Source organism: Phoca vitulina, unplaced genomic scaffold (genome assembly GCF_004348235.1).
Source record: "Phoca vitulina isolate PV1807 unplaced genomic scaffold, GSC_HSeal_1.0 scaffold36, whole genome shotgun sequence".
NCBI classification, from domain to species: domain Eukaryota; kingdom Metazoa; phylum Chordata; class Mammalia; order Carnivora; family Phocidae; genus Phoca; species Phoca vitulina.
Window position 1 is genome coordinate 6071404 of NW_022589739.1, and position 19301 is coordinate 6090704.

Below are 19301 nucleotides of genomic sequence, written 5' to 3' on the forward strand. Positions count from 1 at the left end.
TATATATATATATATATATATATTTGAATCTGTTTCCATTGATTTTTTGGTGTATTTATGTACTAATATCACACAACTTCAATTATATAGCCTCTGTGTTATGTTTGTAACTCTAAATTTAAAAATATTTTAAGTTATGTTTGTAAGTTGGCTTGCCAACTGTGTATTATGGGGATCTTGGATTCGAAGGAGAAGATCCATAAGAGGGATCCATAAGGGAATGTCATCATTCCCTCTTCTCTCCTGACTAGTCTTTAAAACAGTTAATATCAGGATTTATGGCTGCTTAATTTTCATATTGATGCTTAGAATCTAGTATGTGCTCAATGAACAGGTTTTGAATTTGAAGGCTGGACAAGTATAAGAGAATATATTCTATGTAACTTGAAAGGTCAGAGTTATGACCTTCTGAGGTGGGATGGAAGTTGTAATGGATGCAGTTATCAATTCAATATAAGAAACAAATATTAGAGTCATTTTAAAAAAAAGGAAGCAATGCCTAATGGAATAATGAGCTCCCTATAATAGGATATGAACATGACCACCTCCTGATATCATTGTAAAGATAGATGGGATTTATGGACCATAAAACTAATCTTATTAGTGATGTAGCAGTAACTATATGTAAACTATTGTCCTACGTGATTTACATTTATTAACTCCCTTAATCCTTGCAGCAACCTTGTGATGCAAATACTATTATCCCCACTTACAGATGGATACACTGAAGCACAGAGCAGTGATGTAACTTGCCCTCGGTCACATGACTGGTAAATGGTAAAGCTGAGATTTGAACTCAGGAAGAATGGCTTCAAAAGCCATTATGCCTTTACAGGTAGGCAGAGTCTAGTGGCCTTCAGTGAGAAATCTGACAAAATTTCTCTCGACGTTCTTGTGGGTTCATTTCTTTATGCGTTCATTCATTCATCCTTCATACACCCACTTGCTATGCAGGGAAACTAGAGGTGAATGACACAGACCCTCCCTTTGAGTGGGTCTCAGTCTAGCTGGAAAGACAACCACCTTACCATTTTCCAAGTACTAGGCTAACAGAACATTATAGAAAATGTCATGAACTTAAACAGGATGCTTTGACTCCTTCCTCCATTTTGACTTCAAGGACTTCTGTGTTCTTTGATCCACTAATGGCAACTGCAGTATGTACATAACTCAGAAAGCCTGCTCACTTTGAATTATAATATTCCTAAAATATGAACTATTATTCTTTTTCCAAACCATGAGTAAAGATAATCAACACAAACTAAAGCATCAGATAAAAATGAACATGGTAAAAATTTTAAAAACTAAAAAATTGATTGAAGAAATAAATATTCACATAATTTACATCTGCAAAATTTGATTCAAGTAAACCAAACTTGGTTGGAATAATGATCACAAAAGAAAACTCTGTGATAGAGGCCATCCATAATTGTAACATGTGATGTGGATTTAAAAAAAAGTACTGGTAGATGAATCATTATATTAGTAATAAAATCAATGTAAAAAAATATTAATCCCAATGAAAATAATTCTGGTAAAATAAAACTGGAGAATCAGTATGAAAGGAAATATATTTTAATTACGCTATATAGAAAATTGACCAGGAGGATTAAATTGCTTAAGTGACATTTACTCCAGAAAATACCTTCTGGATGAAAATTCATCACCATGAATATAATCTGGATTAAAGTACTAAGTCAGGCACACTTCGCTCACCATCAAAATGGCAAGGATGAAAGATCTTGTGTGCATTATATTAGCACCCAGGAGGGAGTGACCTCTCTTCCCATGGGAGCTGGGTGAGGCTTCACAGAGGAGGAGGCATTTATGCGGGGGCTCCGGGGAAGGGTGTGCATTTTTCAGGCAGGGAAGGGGAAGGTGAGTGTTGCGGAGAGTTGTGGTGACATGTACAGTGACAGTTGAGAACACCCATGACTCTGGCTGAACTCTTAGGCTGGGAACTAGGGGTCTGTAATGGGACATGGATCTGAACCAGAGGGCTGGAGACGGGTAAGATAGAGCTATCAGATGGAGGAAAAATCGGTCACTGGGCAATCCATAAGGCAGCCCTGTGGGCTCTTTGCTCCTCCTGGCTTGTCCAACATTTTCCTCAGCGACTGAAGTGAAAGGAAAAAAGTGTGCTTATGGTGGATGACCTGGAGCTGAGAGAGGTTTCAAACAAACATTTCCTTAGTTACCAACATCAACCTTCTAGGTCTGGAATGTCTAAGATGTGGTCAGTGACATAAACTCTTGGGCAAGAGAAGAGAGTTATTATTTCATGAAGCCGATATGTGCCCCACAGCTGGTAGCAGTACTAGCCGCAGTCTGGAGGGATGGCAACAATATTATTAATAATAATAATAATAATGGGGAGAACTCCCATTTATTATATGCTATTGGCTCATCACTTAGTACATAGTATCTCATTAATTTTTATATGGGCCCCGTGAGGTCTGTGTTGTTATCCCCGTTTTGTAAATTAGGAAGCTGGAGGAAACAGGATAAAATACTTCCTAAATCACTCAGGATTAGAACCAGCCTGAGTGGCTTCAAGACCTTATCACTGTGTCATGTTACTTAACCATCTCTGCCCTCAGGGTTTAAAATCATCCATGGCATAAAGTTTAATTTCGGCCTTTGGCCAGCATTGCTTTGGCAGATGACCACAGTACCATTCCAGGGCTTGATGACTCAGCCCAAATCCGTCCAAATCCGGAGAGCTGGGGCCTGGGTCAGACAGTCTTTACCAGAGGTCACAGGGGACTTCTACACCGGAGGGGCGACAGAGACAGCTGAGCCAAAAGCCGGAGTCCAGAGAGTCAGAAAGGAGGTAGTTGGAGGAGCTTCCAAATGAGAGGAACCAGAAACAGACAGGAAGTCAGAAATCTGAGTTCAGGAAGCGAGAGACACAGAGGAGGAAGGGAAATCCAAGAAGGGTCTGCAGCAACTGCCTAGAACAGGCATCACCATTATTGGAGACTTTTACAAAATATATCTTTGGTTCAAGGGCTACAGACTTCGCTAACATTACCAGTGAAGGAGGTCCGGGCAGGTTAATGTGTGCTTGTCAAGCCCGCTGCGTACTGAAGCAGATGACAGACTATATGGCTCTCCCCGAGGCCTCGGCCTTCGAGGTCGCAGCACTCTCGGCTCACTGCTAGCATCATGGCTGTTCTCACCCAGCCACGAGGAGGACAATCGAAAACACCAGCTCCCACAGTTTCCGGTAAATCAACTCTGCTGCCAGCCCAGTCAGAGAGACTTGAGAAGGAAAAGAAAGGGTGTGAGCACCAGCATTCCCCCTCAGCTGAAAGGGTCTCAGGAAGCCACCAGATGCAACATCTCATAGAAAAGCTGTGCATAGGGGCACCTGGGTGGCTCAGTCGTTAAGCGTCTGCCTTTGGCTCAGGTCATGATCCCAGGGTCCTGGGATCAAGCCCCGCATCATGCTCCCTGCTCAGCAGAGAGCCTGCCTCTCCCTCTCCCTCTGCTGCTCCCCCTGCTGTTCTCTCTCTCTCTCTGTCAAATAAATAAATAAAATCTTTAAAAAAAAAAAAAAAGAAAAGAAAAGAAAGAAAAAAGCTGTGCATAGATTTTCTTACCTCCCATCCCTGGAGACAGAGAAAATGAAACACCTTAAATTGGATTTTGCTCTAGTTACTTCTAAACATCAAGGTTGGTCCAGGCCAGCTGGAGCTAGAGTTCAGAATAACCTGAGAACTTGGAATCACACATCCCTATGTGTGTGCACACGCTTTGGGGTGGGGCAGTGAGCCCTGCCACTGTTTCATATCATTTTGTCATGCATTGGAATCGGCTTTGGCATTGTCCTTCAGCCACTGTCATGGGGGAAAGCCTATAGAAGGCTGACAGCGTACGATGGAATAAGTATTCATCTGTGCGGTCTTCTGAGGCCAAGGACTTCAAAAGACACCAAACACCAAACACAGGTTTCAACTTTGCAGGCTTTTATACTTCCTAACGGAATTTTTCCAGTGACTCAAAGCTTTAGCTAAAGCGCTGTCCCTTAGCACTGTGTTGGAAGCTAATAATAGCTTGAGTGAACGTTGGCGGTCAAGACCTAGCCTTTTCTGGTCTTTATAAATGAGTTATTAAAGATCTGACGAAGATGGCATTGAGCTGGGAAACCCACATGTTGGGAGATTTGGGGGTACGACTCACTAAGAAAGGGGCGTTTGGGATAGAGTTGGTTTGAAGGGGAAAATGGGGCACGTTTGATATTAGAAATAACAAAGGAAATGACCAGAAAGCTTGCATTATTCATGCATCTATCCATTCATACAGTAAGCATTTCTTATGCTGCTTGTGTTATGCACTTGGCAGTAGGGCCCAAAGAAATGAAATGCCTGGATCCTGCCTTGAACAGGAAGCCAGCACTGCATCCCTAAAGGGAAAAAGAAGACTTGGAGGTGAGCCGGGGGCTCAAGTGCCCTCTGTGTGCCCACTCAAGGCAAGAGGATGGAGGAGCCCGGTGAGGATGAAAGTCTGAACTAAAGAGAGATTTTGGAATTGAACGTGGGCATTGAGAGTGGGGGGCAGGTGGCAGGGTGGTGCCCACAGTTACAGAAAGGAATCAGCTAGAAAGAGAAAAGCTAGATTGGTGGAAAATCACAGATGTCAGGGGAAGGCAGCTTTTCAGGAGTATGACAGCCAAGCTAAGATGAAAACTAATGATATAATAGCTACCATCTTTCGAACATTTCTTTTCATGCTTAGTGCATGTATTTCATACTAGACACTGTGCTAAGCACTGGGTATACTGGGATGAGCAGAATAGTCTAGGTTGTACCCTCACAGAGCTTACATTCTAGTGAGTTTCATACTGGTGTGTCATTTATGCCTCCCAAGAACCACGAGAGGCTAGAATTATTATCCTCATTTTACAGATGAGAACACGGAGCTCAGAGAGGTGGAGTCACTTGCCCCTAGGTCCCACAGAGAAAGGGTGGTGGAGCTTGGATTTGAACATGGTTCTGTCTGATAGCAATGCCTCTAACTCTGCAACCTGTACTAGAGCATGCGAGCAGAGAAAGGGCATATGGCAGCAGCTGGAAGGCGGCCTAGGAGGGGACAGGTGGAGTCAAGGCTGACTCAAGGAGACAGATTTCAAAGGGCTAAGGAGGGAGTGGTTGGAAACTGATAGGAGGCAGGGAGGTTAGAGATTATATTTGACCATGAATGGAGGGAGAAGGTGACCTAGTGTCTGCTTATAGGCAGAGGCCAAGTACCAGGACCCTGGGAAAGCACAGATTTGACCTTAAGAGAGTGGTTGAAATGTTCCTTTCCTTCTAGGTGGTCAGCTCTAGCTAGCCCTGCCATGCGGGGGTGGGGGCCACTAGTGTGGCCTCCTGGAACCCATGGGGCCTAAAATGTCCAGGGCCCTGAGGCCCGAGCAACCTAAGACCTAGGAGGCCTAAACCCCAGGATTTGGGGTCTTCCTTGCGTGTGATCTTCATACATTAGGGAAGCCCCCAGCAGCTCAGAACCAGTTACTCTGCCTTGCCCAGATGCCAGGCATCTGAAAACATTGAGAGGAATACTTCTTTGCCCTAGTGCATTATCATGAGCTCACCAGCCACGGGTAACTCTTCAGTCACAGACCAGCCGCTGAACAGACACGGTTTAACAGTACATTGTAAAAGTTTTACGGTTAGTAAAGATAAGTGCAAAATTAATCCCTAAAGAACAAAGCAATTAAAAAAGTACATAATGAAGCAATTAGCTAGAAATGGTGGGGAGCAGGAAAGGGAGAGCGCCCATGGACAATTTTACTCTGGAAGGGTCTTCACACTTAACGTTTTTTAATTGTGTTCGATGAGGGAGCCATAGAAGAGTAAGATTCATAAGATGCACAGAAGAGGTAACAATTGATAAAGGGTTTTGGGAATCAAACTGAAGGAAATTTTTACCTTCCTAAAAAGTTGGGGCCAAGGAGGAAAAGAGCTATAAAGACCATTATTGGTATAATTAATGAAATTTTATTATAGACTGTGGATTAGATAATAGTAATGTATCAGAGTTTAATTTCCTGATTTGGGGGAAAAAAGAAAAATAAAAGCCAAAAAAAACCAACTGGGAGCCAGCAATGTATGTTAAAGCTCTGGAGAGTCATTCATTTTCATTCATTCTCTCTCTCTCTTTCTATCTCCCTTTCTGCTCTTTTCTTTTTGTGTGTTTTGTTTTTCTTTAGCTGAGTCTCCCTGCTGTTTTGTATCAGATGCTGTAAGGTAGCCTCTTGCTACCATTACATTGTAGTTCTACTTTTCCAGGAAGGGACTACCAGACAAGGCCAAAATCAGTCCCTTAGAGTGACAGAGAGTGAGCAGGGGCTCCCCCCACTTCCCCTCCTTCTCTTTCCCTTCCCCCTCCTTTCATTCATCCTCCTCTTCCAGACACTGTTGTGTTTTTTTCTTGACAAGACCTGATATTCATAAATCTGAAATTGCAAAAGGGGAATTCAGAGACATCTGCTCCCACTACAAATGCTCTTTCCTTTGGGGGCACCTGGGTGGCTCAGTCAGTTAAACAGCGGACTTTTGATTACTGCTCAGGTTATGATTGCAGGGTCGTGGAATCAAGTCCCCTGTGGAGCCCCGGGTTGAGCTGCATCAGGCTCTGCACCCAGTGGGGAATCTGCTTGAGATTCTCTCTCTCCCTCTCCTGCCCTTACCCCCGCTCGCACACACTCTCTTTCTCAAAAAAAAAAAAAAAAAAAAAGTTCTTTATTTTGTAAAGGGATGCAAGAAGTAGGATACTGATAAATATAATTTCCCAGTGCTTGTGGGTGACTGTTTACAGAAATTACCTCTACGCACAAGTTTTTCTATCAAGCAAAGCTTAGGTCCTGTCTCTCTCTATGTGTGTGCTGTCTGTCTAGTTTTGGAAAGTCCAGGAGACAGGCCCCAGTCCCTATCCTTGCTTGGTGTAACCCCCTGCAGGTGGTGGAGCGATGAATGCGGTATGCCCTACTTTATTCATTATGCCTACTTCAGGTACTGCTCATCAGGGAGGGTCTTTATGGCTTGTGTAATTTTCACTGCACTGGATTTTAGTTATGTAAAAAAATCATGAAGTAGGGGAGATAAAATATTAGTAATGATTTCAAGACAGTTTTCCTGGCTTTCAGCATTTCTGAAATCAAGTCGTGCCCTATAAATTTGGCATATATAAATAAATAATAAATATATAAATAAATTACAATTTATTATCCTAACCAGAACACTTTTAAGAGTGAAAGGAGGTACTCCTGACAATTACACTAGAACAACAGGCATAAACCAATAGTACCATGGGCAAACCAGGACATATGGTCACTCAACTTACACTTTTATGTGTACCTTTAATGCAGTTCTTTCTTTTGACCTCATTTGTTAGGTGCCTGTCATATGTGACTTTGGGCATGCAATGCTTAAAATTACATATTTAACATTGAGCATACAGTGTTTAAAAAGTAAACGCAGCCTCTTCCCTCTTGGAGCTAATGGCATAATGACACAGACAGCTGATAAAAGAGAACAAAGAATAAATACATAGTTACAAATCTCAGGGCGCCTGGGTGGCTCAGTCGGTTAAGCATCTGCCTTCAGCTCAGGTCATGATCCCAGGGACCTGGGATGGAGCCCCGCTTCGGGCTCCCTACTCAGCGGGGAGCCTCCTTCTCCCTCTCCCTCTGTCACTCCCCCTGCTTGTGTGCTCTCTCTCTGTCAAATAAATAAATAAAATCTTTTTAAAAATTTCAGTAAGTGCTGTATTAATCAACTAGGGCTGCCATAACAAAATACATAGATGAGGTGGCTTAAACAACGGAAATTTGTTTTTTCACAGTTCTGGAAGCTAGAAGTCTGAAATCAGGGTGCCTGCATGGTCGGGTGCTAGTAAGACCTCTCCTCCTGGCTTGTATACAATCACCTTCTCACTGTGTCCTTACGTGGTAGAGAGTGATCTCTAGTGTCTCTGTCTTCTTATAAGGACGCTAGTTCTGTCTGATCAGGGCTCCACCCTTATGGCCTCATTTAACTTAATCACCTCCTTAAAGGCTCTATTCCAGTAGAGTCACATGGGGGAGTTGAGGCTTCAACATAGGAATTTGGTAGAGGGGGGGACATAATCAGTACCTAGCAAGTGCTACAGCAGGAAACACAGAGTGTAAGTTCCAGAAAGTCAGGGATTTTGTATGTTTTGCTCAGTGACAAAATTCTCCTCTTGTACAACGGTGCCTGGCACATAGGAAGTGCTCAGTAAGTGATTGTTGAATTGAATTAAAGCAGAGAAGGGACATGATCTGACTTACAGTTTTAGAAGGTGGATTACAGAGCAGCAGGGGTTGAAGCAAAGAGACTTTTTAGGAGGCTGTTGATAGAGTTGTCCACATGTAGATAATGGTGGCTCGGACCAAGCTGTTGACCCTGCAGACTGAGAGATGTGATTAAACGGAAGCTATACTTAGGAGGTAGAACTGACTGCATTTGCTGATGTATTATTGGATGTGGAGGGGGAGGAAGAGGATGTAATTATGGATGAATTACATAATTGTTGATGTAGGTTTTAGGCTTGGGCTATTAGGTGGACGACAGGAAGACTTAGGGGACAGATGGGGAGGCAGGGAAGGAAATCGAGAACATGGTTTTGCACAAGGCAAGCCTGCAATGCCTGAGAGATACACAAGTGGAGGTGACATGTAGGCAGTTGGATATATAAATCTTGAGCTCAGAGGAATGTAGCTCATGTAATTCTCACAACTATTTTTGCAATGTGTCATTTTTGTCTCCATTTCACAGACGAGGAAATTGAATGTTAGAAGGTGGAATGAATTGCCTAAAGTCACCAGTCCAGCAAATGAGAAATGTAGGCTTTGACACCAACACTGCTTAACCCCAGAGCCTGTGCTCTGAGCCACAGGGACCTCCTGTCTTTCAGGAGGCCCAGGGCTTGGATACATTTCCTACTTGGCTTCTAAATTATCACCTGACCTTGAGCCTCACTTTGCTCGCCTGGGAAATGATGGGAGGTAATCTGTTGGATCTCCTTCAGTTTTCTACTGCAATGCTGATCTCCTTTATAAATCCCATTTTTAATGTGAGTTTGCTATAGGTACCTTTCAGAGATCATACCCAAGCTGACAATTCATTTTGATGTGTATGAAAAGGGCAAAGCTCTTTAAGCAAAGACCCAGCACACTGGCTTTTTTAATCTGAATTCCAATGGAGTAAGAGGAAAGCTGCTTAGAACAAATGCTATTTCTGAGTGAGAGAATGTTCAGCATTTCTGATTCCTTTTTATCATCTGAATGGTAACCTTCAGGGTCCCATGGAGCCAAATGTGGGGGTGATGCTAGGACCAGACATATAGCTTCCTCTAAGGTCTGTGCCCCAGGTCTACCAGAAGGCCAAACTTTCCCACCTCTGCCATCTCAGTGACATATATGTCATTGAGTCATATGGCTCCTGATGTGCTGGGGGTGGGGGTGGAGGGTAGTGGTGACAGAGGGTATCCTTTCGTCCAGTGCTTCCTGGTTGCCCTGCATTTCAGAAAGGACCCTCCCGACCTACCATGGGCTATACTCTGAACATTGGTCCAAAGAGTCATCCTTTGGGCCAGTGTCACCCTTTTGAGGGGGCATCTGTTAGGGACCCTCGATTGGAATTTGATTGGGACATGCTAATTATCCATTCATATGTATGGGATTTGTTTCTGATTAGATTAAGCTTCTGAGAGAGGAAAGAAACAGCCACTGATTAAAGACATAAAAAAGGAAACACTTTAAATGAGTAAGTGGTTCATCTTCATATAGCAAAGTATAAATTAAACATAGTCCAGGGGATCAGCTTTGAATAGCAGCTGCATAGAGCGGGCTTTTCTGAATACGTCCGCAAGGAGAAGATGCTCACAGCAATTCAAAGGAACTTAACCTACCAGAGAGGGCACCGAACACTCCGGAGTAAATGGATGGGCCAACTTATCTGATAAAAATGACTCTCGGGCTAGCAATGCGAAGGGTTTTATTTGGATTTCAGAAAATTGCTCCCCAAGTCCCTGTGACATTCAAGCTTATTATTATTCTCTGGCAGCATCAGTGATGGTAATGGGGCCAGAGATCTTAGCTCAAAACAAAGACTCGATTAGAGTAGACAGCACACGTATCAATGGGACCCTGATTTGGAACTTAGCCAATACTTCTTAGAGCATGGGGCTTCTATAGTTTTAGTTCTATAGAAATGCCTGGACAGGAATTAGCCAGCCTTCCCAGCCTCGTGTGTGAGAAGCTGTGAGGATCAGCCCTGTCATGTTACCTGACCAAGGCTGGGGTGTGGCTGCAGCCCTGGGCTCATCTGGCTCATTCCAGAATTAGTGGAGCGGCCCCAGGGCTGCTACCTAGCCATCTGAGCAACCTGAGCTGTGCGTGAACTCCAAGCCCCAGCCTTTTCCTCTTCCGCCCTGCTGGCTTCTCTCTTGGTTTTCTGACCTCTGCTCTGGGTCTGAACATGAAGCAGACTCTCACCTACATCCTGTTTTGCAAGGGTCCTAACACCTGCCCTCTCCGGGTAGCTCCCTCTCCCACCCCCTGGGACTAGATCTACTCTCTGTACCCTCAGCCTCTGGCGGGGTCCTGCTCTGACTGGACTCATCACCTGGACTTGGAAAGTCGGTCCCCTTCCGAACAGTCTCTCCCCATGCCTGGAACTCTCTGCTACAAAGTCCCAGTCGATAGACTGAACCCCTGATTATGGGTGCTGCGGCGCCCAAGCCTCTCTGGTCACTTTGCCTCTTTGGCAGCTTGTGTTAATCAGAGCTGCACCAGTAGCCCCCAAGTCCCAGAGGCTTAACCCAGAGCAAGTTTATTTCCTGCTCGCATTAGTCTCCTGAAGTCCCACCCTTCAAGAGACTAATGGCTGTCCTGAGCAGCCATTCTCTAAGTGGTGACTCAGTTTGCTTCCCTCAGGGGGTTCCCCATCTTTGAACTTCACGGTCACCCTGCCTTAAGCATCCAGCAGATCGGGAGGGAGAGAGGTAGAAGTGCTCATGAACTTCTCACACTGGATCCTTACCAACCTTGGCCAGGAAGTGATCGTCTCATTGGGCTGAACTGCTCACATGGTTCCTCCTGACTGCAAGGGAGGATGGGAGATGTAGAGGGAGCACGGAGATATTTAATGAGCAGTAGGAGTCTACCACACGCTTGAAGACCACCCTACTCCTGGCTCGTCTTCGCCACCCTCAGTATGTTCAGGCCTGACTTCTTCCTTTTTGTCATGAATCCAACCTAGCTTGAGTGTGGGGCAATATTAATCAGGCCTATTGGCTGGTATGAGATCTGAGGTAACCATGAATAAACTCTACTTGGTTGGAACCATTAAAATATGCCTGCTAATCTCAAGGACCATATGTTTGCAAAGCAATCCTCATGAAATTTCCCATGAGGAAGTGAACTTCTGGGGCCCCAGTCTTTATAGTCAGAGCACTGGGGTCTGAGGAAAAGCAGAGTCCCCTGTGTGTGATGGGTTAGTTTGCTGAGCCTGGAGCCATCACTGCCCCTGGGTTTCCTATAGGTAAGAAGCTATTGCAGCAAATCTCAAGTCCCTGCAAAACAGCCTTTTAACTTTTTCTTCATGAACCGCTTCCAGACATTCCAGCCCAGCTGGTCTCTTTTGGAATTCTGCCAGATGAATCTTCCCGCTGCTTTCTGATAGTTTTGAAGAATCCCTTTCAAACAGGGAAACTGCTTCAAGTGCTTCTTAGGGCTGACCCCAAATCAGACCCCTTCAGGGACACCTTCCAAGAAAAAGCATCATTTTTTCCCAAGCAGCAATTCTGTCCAGAGGACTCTTTGGCAGTGTTTACTGCAAGAGGAGGGCTTTTGGGGAAACTGCATCCCCAGAGAGTGTTTCTTCTGTGGGGTCTGATGGAAGAATAAGTATTGTCAGACTTTAAAAATGTTTTCTTACACTTAAAAATAATGAAATATCTACCCTTGGAAACCTGGAAGAGCACCAAGGAAAGTACACTGGAGATCATTCAGAACTGACGCCCAACTCTTGATCCCGCATTCATGACATAAATATGTACCAAGCACCTACTGTGTGCCAGGCCCTGTGGAGGCACAGAGATTCCTTCATGAGAGCAAGGTGGCCATGCATCTTCTCTGGCAGGCTGGTATTGCAGACCGAGAAACAAGTTAAAGCTCCTGCTCACTGAAAACCAAGGAGTTACAAATTAAAGCTACAGCAAGAGTGAATTTCATACCCATTGGATTGGCAAGAACTAAAAAGTTGGACAATGCCAAATGTTGGCGAGATCGTGAAGCAACATGAGAGCTCATCTGCGCTGGTGGGAGCAGAACTCGGTATGCTCACTTTGGAAGAGTTTCTCTTTCCCGGGGAAAGTTGAATGTGTATACAACCTATGCCTCAGAAATTCTACTGCGGTGTAAATACACGAAGAGGTGCTCGCTCTTGGGTGCCAAGAGACATGTATAAGATTGTTCCATGGAGGGCTCTTCATTATCCTGGAAACAACCAGACTGTCGACCAACAAGAGGATGCATAAATAAACTGCTGTATATATTTATACAATGGAACACTCTGGTGATGAAAATAAATGGACCAAGAAGCAAGTTGTGGAATGCAGACAATATGTTTTCATTTATATAGCGTTCAAAAACAGGTAAAACCAGATAGGTAGCGTAGGTTGATGGCAAGGACATTAACACAATTCAGGATAACGGGTTACCTTCGGGAGTGAGGAAGAGCGCACAGTTTTCTGAGTTACTACTAATGTACTGTTTCTTTAAGCAGTGTGGTAGGTAGACTGTTGTTCCTTATATCATGTGTCTTTAAGTGTACACGTGCACACAACTATCGTTAAGTGTGGGGCCAGAGAAAGGATAGGTGACATGGCAACACGTAGCAGAGGCATTTAACCAAATTTAGGGCCACCAGGAAGAGTGGGTAGGAATTACTAGGCAAATAAATGTATCCCTGGGGGGAGAATTCCAGTAAAGGGAATGGTATGGGGTGCAGGGCAGAAATGCGAGAACAGGGATCCTAGGTCTGCCCTAGGAACTAAGAGAAGTGGGTGTAACAGGATAGCAGAGGATGACAGATGAAGCTGCAGCAAACAGGAGGGACCGGGTCTCAGAGGCCTTGCAAATCCTGTGAAGGAACGTGATCTTTCTCTGGAGACTGAAGGTGGCAAGTATGGGAGCAAGATGCATGTTGGAGGGAGGTTGGCTCCGTGTCTTAACATTGTCCCCATCCCGGCTCCTCCTCCACCTCACACCCTTGACCTCAGCTTGCTAGTGGCTCCTGGCATTTGTTTTAGCTTTGCCCAGAACTGACCCCTCTTCCCTTCTTACCCCCATGCCTAGGATGAGGTGAGCAAGGGGCCCTGGGCACAGAATGGAAGGATGCCTGGGAAAGGAGGGCTCTGTGCAGCCCTGTTCGGCATCTTTGTTTGCCTTCATTTCTGACCCTACAACCACCCTGCAAATGAGTTTCTGGTCTTCTGCCAGCTATTCTCAGGCCTCGGTCTCAACCTCCATCCTTCTTGTCTTCCTTCCCCCAGCCTGCCTGGTTTGGCTTTCTACTCTGTCTCAGCATTTCACAGCCAACTTAAGCGAGACAGTTACACATAAAAAGATAATTAACAACATGAGCCAAGAAATACGGACCACATGAGTGGTATAAATTATGTGTTTCAGGAGTTTGGAGGAGTTGGGCCAGGCTGGCTTTGGATGGATGGAGAGCAGGAAGGAGGCTTTCTAAGTTAAAGGAAGACTGGGAACATTTTGCCAAGAGCAAAGAGATCATTAAAAGTCATGAGGAGATAAAAAGCTGGACAGGATGTGGGATCCTGTGGTCCATGGCCATGAAGTACAAGGCTGAGATGCCACCACTCCCAATTCCTTGCCTACAGTAACCATTACTAATAAATTGTGGTATGCTTTTCCATGGGGTCCGAAGAATCCTTCTCAGAAGGATTCAGAGCCTCAGAGTCCTTCTCAACACAGTGCTTCAGAGGGACATTAACAAGCAAATGGATTTAACCTGGAGTGTTATTTGCTGTCCTTGACAGAGACTGCAGAGTGATCACGAGTCTCTGTGTGGGAGAAATGGCCAAGCTGTATCCTGTTGCCTTGCCTCCCATGTCTCCCTATTTTACAACTTCCGATTTACAACTCTGCCAGTCATGTCTCAAATACTGGGCGTCATTTGACGTACCGGCCAGAAAATGTAGAATCACAGAATGCGAGAAATAGAAGGGATCTATCGCATCATTGAGTTCAGTTCCTTCATTTGGCAGCTAGAAGAAACTTGAGGCTTGGGAGGGAAATGGGCTTGTTGATGTAAGTGGCAAACAGAACATAAACTCAGATCTTTTGACCTTGACCTTGTACCAGCAGCTCCCAGTCCTGGAAAGGGAAAAGAACCTCACCTTCTGTAAGAACCCACTACATGCCTGTCTTTGCTAGTGGCAGCTTCCCATAGAGCATCTCACTTAAACCTGCCAGGGCATCATGATCCCCAATAAAAAGGCAACTGACATCCAAAGCCAGGTTCAAGTCAAAGGCTAATGTGTGACAGAGACAGGATTCAAACCCTCTCCTTCAGCCCCCAAGACCTGCCTTCCCAGATGGTTCCCAGGCAGATGGTCCAAGCCTTTCTGGAAACAATAATAGGATTAGGGCTCTCTGGGAAGGGCTGGTGGTGAGTGAGACTTTACTCCAGGCTGGGTGACTGTTGTTTGCCATCTATTTCCGGTTCTTCGTCACATTTGGAGGCAAGCGCAGCAACTCCTCTGTGGGTATGTGCAAGCACTGGCCAGGTCAAGGGCTCTCTCTACAGTGAGTTCATGGTTCCGCAAGATGAAGCCTCCTGCTTTCCACCATGCTCATTTGATGACTTGCCAGGTTTTACAACGTTAATTTAAGCTCTGCAGCCAAAGTGACTCTCTTCAGTTACAGCAGTGTGCACTTAAATGTCAGAGCTTTGCTGAAAAACCGCTTGGGTTTGAAGGAAGTCACTGTGTTCGGTAAAATCTGACCACATTTTATGTTTATGGCCTTTATTAGGGGATCCAGCTGAGCGAGTTAACACTGCCTCTCCGAAGTCCGGGAAAGCCCAGGACTCAGATTGCAGGAATCACTCACTTAAATAATGGCTATTAAATGTATACTAAATGCCTTGTGCTGGTGTAGACAACGGGCTCCTTGTCTTCCTGGAGCTTATAGTCTAGCAGGGAGCAGGGGAAAGACATTGAAAGAGTAAATACATAAACGGAAGCGTTGTGAGTAAGTGTGACTGAGAAAAAGGGTGGGGCCCTGTAAGTATTCCAAGGGGACCTAGTGGGCAGTCAGAGAAGGTAATATTTGAGCTGGGTGACAAGTGGGGGGAGAGTGTTCCAGAAAGATGGAATAGCAGGTGCAAAGGCACAGAGACAGGAAAGAACTTGGTGTGGTCAAGAAACCTACTTCCCAGTGCCCATTCAGAAGCCACAAGATCCAGCCTACGTCCAGGGCTGACGTGCGTCAGGTGTCCCCGGTGCCTGTGGGACTGAGCACGGGCCTCACTTGCTCTAACAAGCTCTCACATGCACCCCATGTAAGAATCAAGCTCTACATCTTGTAGGTGCTTCCTGTGCCCTGTGACCTCATCAGCCTTCTTGGTTACTGACCCTTGGCCTTCATTTCTTAGCCATGTCTTTGGTGCCCACCTTCCCGGCCCTACCTCCCTTGGCACCCTCACCCCCGAGAACTCGCAAGGCTAAGCCATCACTGTCTCCCGCATCTTTGCCTTCCACCCAGTGGCCCCGCTTCTCTGGCACAATGCTTGCTCTCTGTAGCCTCCTTCTGGTTTGGGTCTTTCCACCTCCTGCCAGCTGTGACGTGGTCCCCTTCCCTCCTTTCCTCATCCCCTGCCCCACCCAAGCCTCCATGGAAGTTTCGTGATGTCATCTTCCATGAGGCCCAAATGCCAGTGATTTTCTTTCCTATCCTTTGTCTACCATACATGCAAGGGTCTCCAAGATCACCTGTAGGTAAGACTTTTGAGAATCTCTGTATGTCAAGTCATCGGTCAGCAGAGCCGCTCATCACCTGGGGACCAGAGAATGCGGGCTTCCTCTTGTTTATTATCTCAGTGTCCTTGGGCAGGGTCCAGAGGTGACGGGTCAGACATGCTGAGTCCACATCTTCTGCTCCAATGCCCAGAGACTGCTAGGAACTCAAAGGCTGCATTCAAGACAGATGCCATCACCCTCTCCATTGATGAGTTCCTTTGCACAGGAGGGAGGAGAGCGGGGATGACCTCTAGCTTAACAGGCGCTCTCAGTCTCTAGGGAGGAGCCTGGGGCACCGTTCCACACTGAGCCGGGCGCTCTGGAAGGCAGCCTGTCTCTTGTCTGGTGGGCTTCAGCCAGACATGTGAGTCCCCTGCAGTTATATATCTCCCTGAAAGTGGATGTACAGGAGAGCCAAAGAGCAGGGATTATAAGGTTATTATAAAATAATAACATGCGGAGGGGCTTCCTGAGCCCACATCCCTGTGCGGAAATGACTTCTATTATGCCTGCTTCATAGACAAGAGGTTAGGTGGCCCACAGTCGCCCCTCAGCAGGCACACAGCGGGGACAGAATGGACTCAGGTGTCCTGCCCCTACCCCCTTGACTGCCCGTGCTCAGACTGAAGCAGGCCCAGGGTTGAACACAAATCGTTCCCTGGGCGACATCGAGGCTGGGGCAGAGAAGTCACCTGCCAAAGGTGGTTCAGGGACAGGTGGCAGAGCAAAATATTTGAATTTAGTTCTCACTGGCTCCAAAGCTGCGCTTTCAAATATTACCTCTCCCCCCCCACCCAGCCCCAGCCCAGCCCCACCTCTGCTGGCAACCCATGATCTGTCCTGGGCACCTTTTGGCCCATGTCTGAAGGAGACCCTGGGCAGAGGTGGAGTATGTAACTGTATGTGCAGAAGCCCAGGGATGGAAGAACACACAGCATGATGGAGGAAGTGAGAACTGTCAGCATGGCTGTGCCATGGGAGTGCATGGGGAAGCAAGCCCTGGGTTTGGGGGGCTGGGCCTCAACCCAGGGCTGTGCTGGTAAGGTACAGGGGGGACGTGATCCACTTTACACCTTGCAAAGATCTCTCTGGCTGCTGGGAGGAGAAGAGACTGGAGGAGGAAGGCAGGAGGGAGATCAGTTGTTTGGAGGCTGTTGCAGAGTCCAGAGGAGACATGGCCATGATCTAGACAAGGGCCATGGCCATAATGAAGGAAAATGGGAGTGCGTTCAAGAGCCCGCCACTGAGATCACACCGTTCCTTTTACTGTGCCCTCAGGGCGGATGGAAAGTGTGGCCGCCACCCTTCTGATCAGAAGCACGGCAGATGCGCCCACTCTAAGGTGAAATGGTGAAGCGACTCTTTGAGAAACAGGTCTTGTAATAAAAGAGCTTTGTTACGAATCATGTTCTGTGTTGTGTTGCTGAAATATGCCAAGTAATAGCCTCCGTTCCTGTTGCAAAAGAATAATTACCCTGACTCTTTGTGTTGTCAGTAACATATTCACAGTATTCACGGGCTTTCATTGCAAATCTGAGCAAAGTGAAGGAAGTCAGCATGATCCCCAGAATGTATAGGTCATGGAAATGAAGGTGCACAGCCTGGGGCCTTCCATGGCTTCCTCTCTTCCGTGAGCTTCGGTGGGGATCAGAGAGATCCTTTTCTCTTCGGTACCAGTTGTGTGGCCTTGACCAAGGGACAGCCTTTAGTCTCAGTTTCCCCATCTGGAACTGGAGACATTAACAACAGCCTCACAGGGTTATTCTGAAGATCCTGCTGAATATAATTTGTGTAGTAATAGCTGAGCTGATGGCATGCTTATTATGTGCCAGGCATTTTCCTAAGCACTGTGTATATAATCACTTTAATCTCCTCGGTAACCTCATGAGAGAGGCGCTATTATAATCCCCATTTGAGAGGAGGAAACTGAAACACAGCGAGATTGAGTGACTCACCCAAGGTCATGCAGCTAGCATGAAACAGAGCCAGGATTTAAATCCAAGTAGTCTGGTTCCAAATCCTCTGCTCATAACCACCACACTGTGCCGCCTGCCCACATACACAATCCAGTGCCTGGCACACGGTAGACACCCAGTGGGAATGCTCGTTTCCTTTCCATTGGCTCTAAATAATATACTAAATGCAAGACAAGCTCAGAAAGTGAAAAGGCGATCAGTTAGCCTTCCAACTCTGACAGCCCGGAGCAACCAACCAGCTGGTGTGAAATAGGCGGAGAAGAAGGCATTCTCTTCCTAACTCCAGAGGTAATTAAGTAAAATCCAGAGTTGACCTTAGAGTACACTTATCTCGATGAACATTGAGAAATGTATAGAATTGTTGAATCATTACATTGTATACCTGAAACTAACATAACACTGTATGTTAACTATACTTGAATAAAAAAACGGGAAAAAAAAGCAAAGTTGACTTTATCTTGGGTGAAGACTTATGGTCGTTGGTGGATACGTGTTGTAAGTGTGAACATTATCTACCAAACTGTCCAGTTGACAGGACCCGACAAGCAGCCTCTGCTGTCCACCCAGAGATGATGATTGTGTTCCCTCAGAAGCCTCATTCATCAGCTCTGGCCCAGTATTTCAGATTCATCCCACATTTATGAAGCATCAATCACTTACTGATTGAGTGATTAAATACCATCAGCCATATATTTATTCAACGAGTACTTACAAAGTATTTCTATGTACCAGGCCTTGTGTTAGGTGCTAGATATGAGAACTGAGTGAGATATGGTTCTTCCATCTAGGAACACAGAGTGAGGAAGAGAGATGGCTCACAGGTTAAGGCAGAAGTCGTGAGAGCAAGAGCTTTTAGGGCCAGAGGAGGAAGCAATTGGCTCTTTCCCAATAATTGTACAAAGGTCCCACAACAGAGAGGTCATGTGGCCAAGATCTTGAGAGATTATATTTTTTCAGCTGGAGAAGGAGTGGCATTCTAAAATGACACGTAGAATGGGCAAAAGCCGAAGGGCACAAAAGGACATGCACGTTCCAGAACATGCAAAGTACAGAGTGGCTGGAATGATTGTGGCAAGACCTCCAAGACACTGTCCCTTGACACTCAGAATAGAAGATCATTTTTCTTTATTTTCTTTTAAATCAAATTGCATCTAGTTCAAGCTCTTAGTCACGGAGATCAGTGAGAAGTTCTGCATGATTTCCTTCTTTGTATCTCCCTCTTTCTTGGGTTCTATCAGAACTCAGGGC

General features: G+C 45.7%; 1 protein-coding gene across 3 annotated transcripts in view; it reads left to right on the forward strand.

Moving 5' to 3' along the window:
* GALNT18 (polypeptide N-acetylgalactosaminyltransferase 18) overlaps nt 1-19301 on the forward strand; it is a 353506-nt gene that overhangs the window by 273352 nt on the left and 60853 nt on the right. The gene's annotated exons all lie outside the window — the stretch shown is intronic.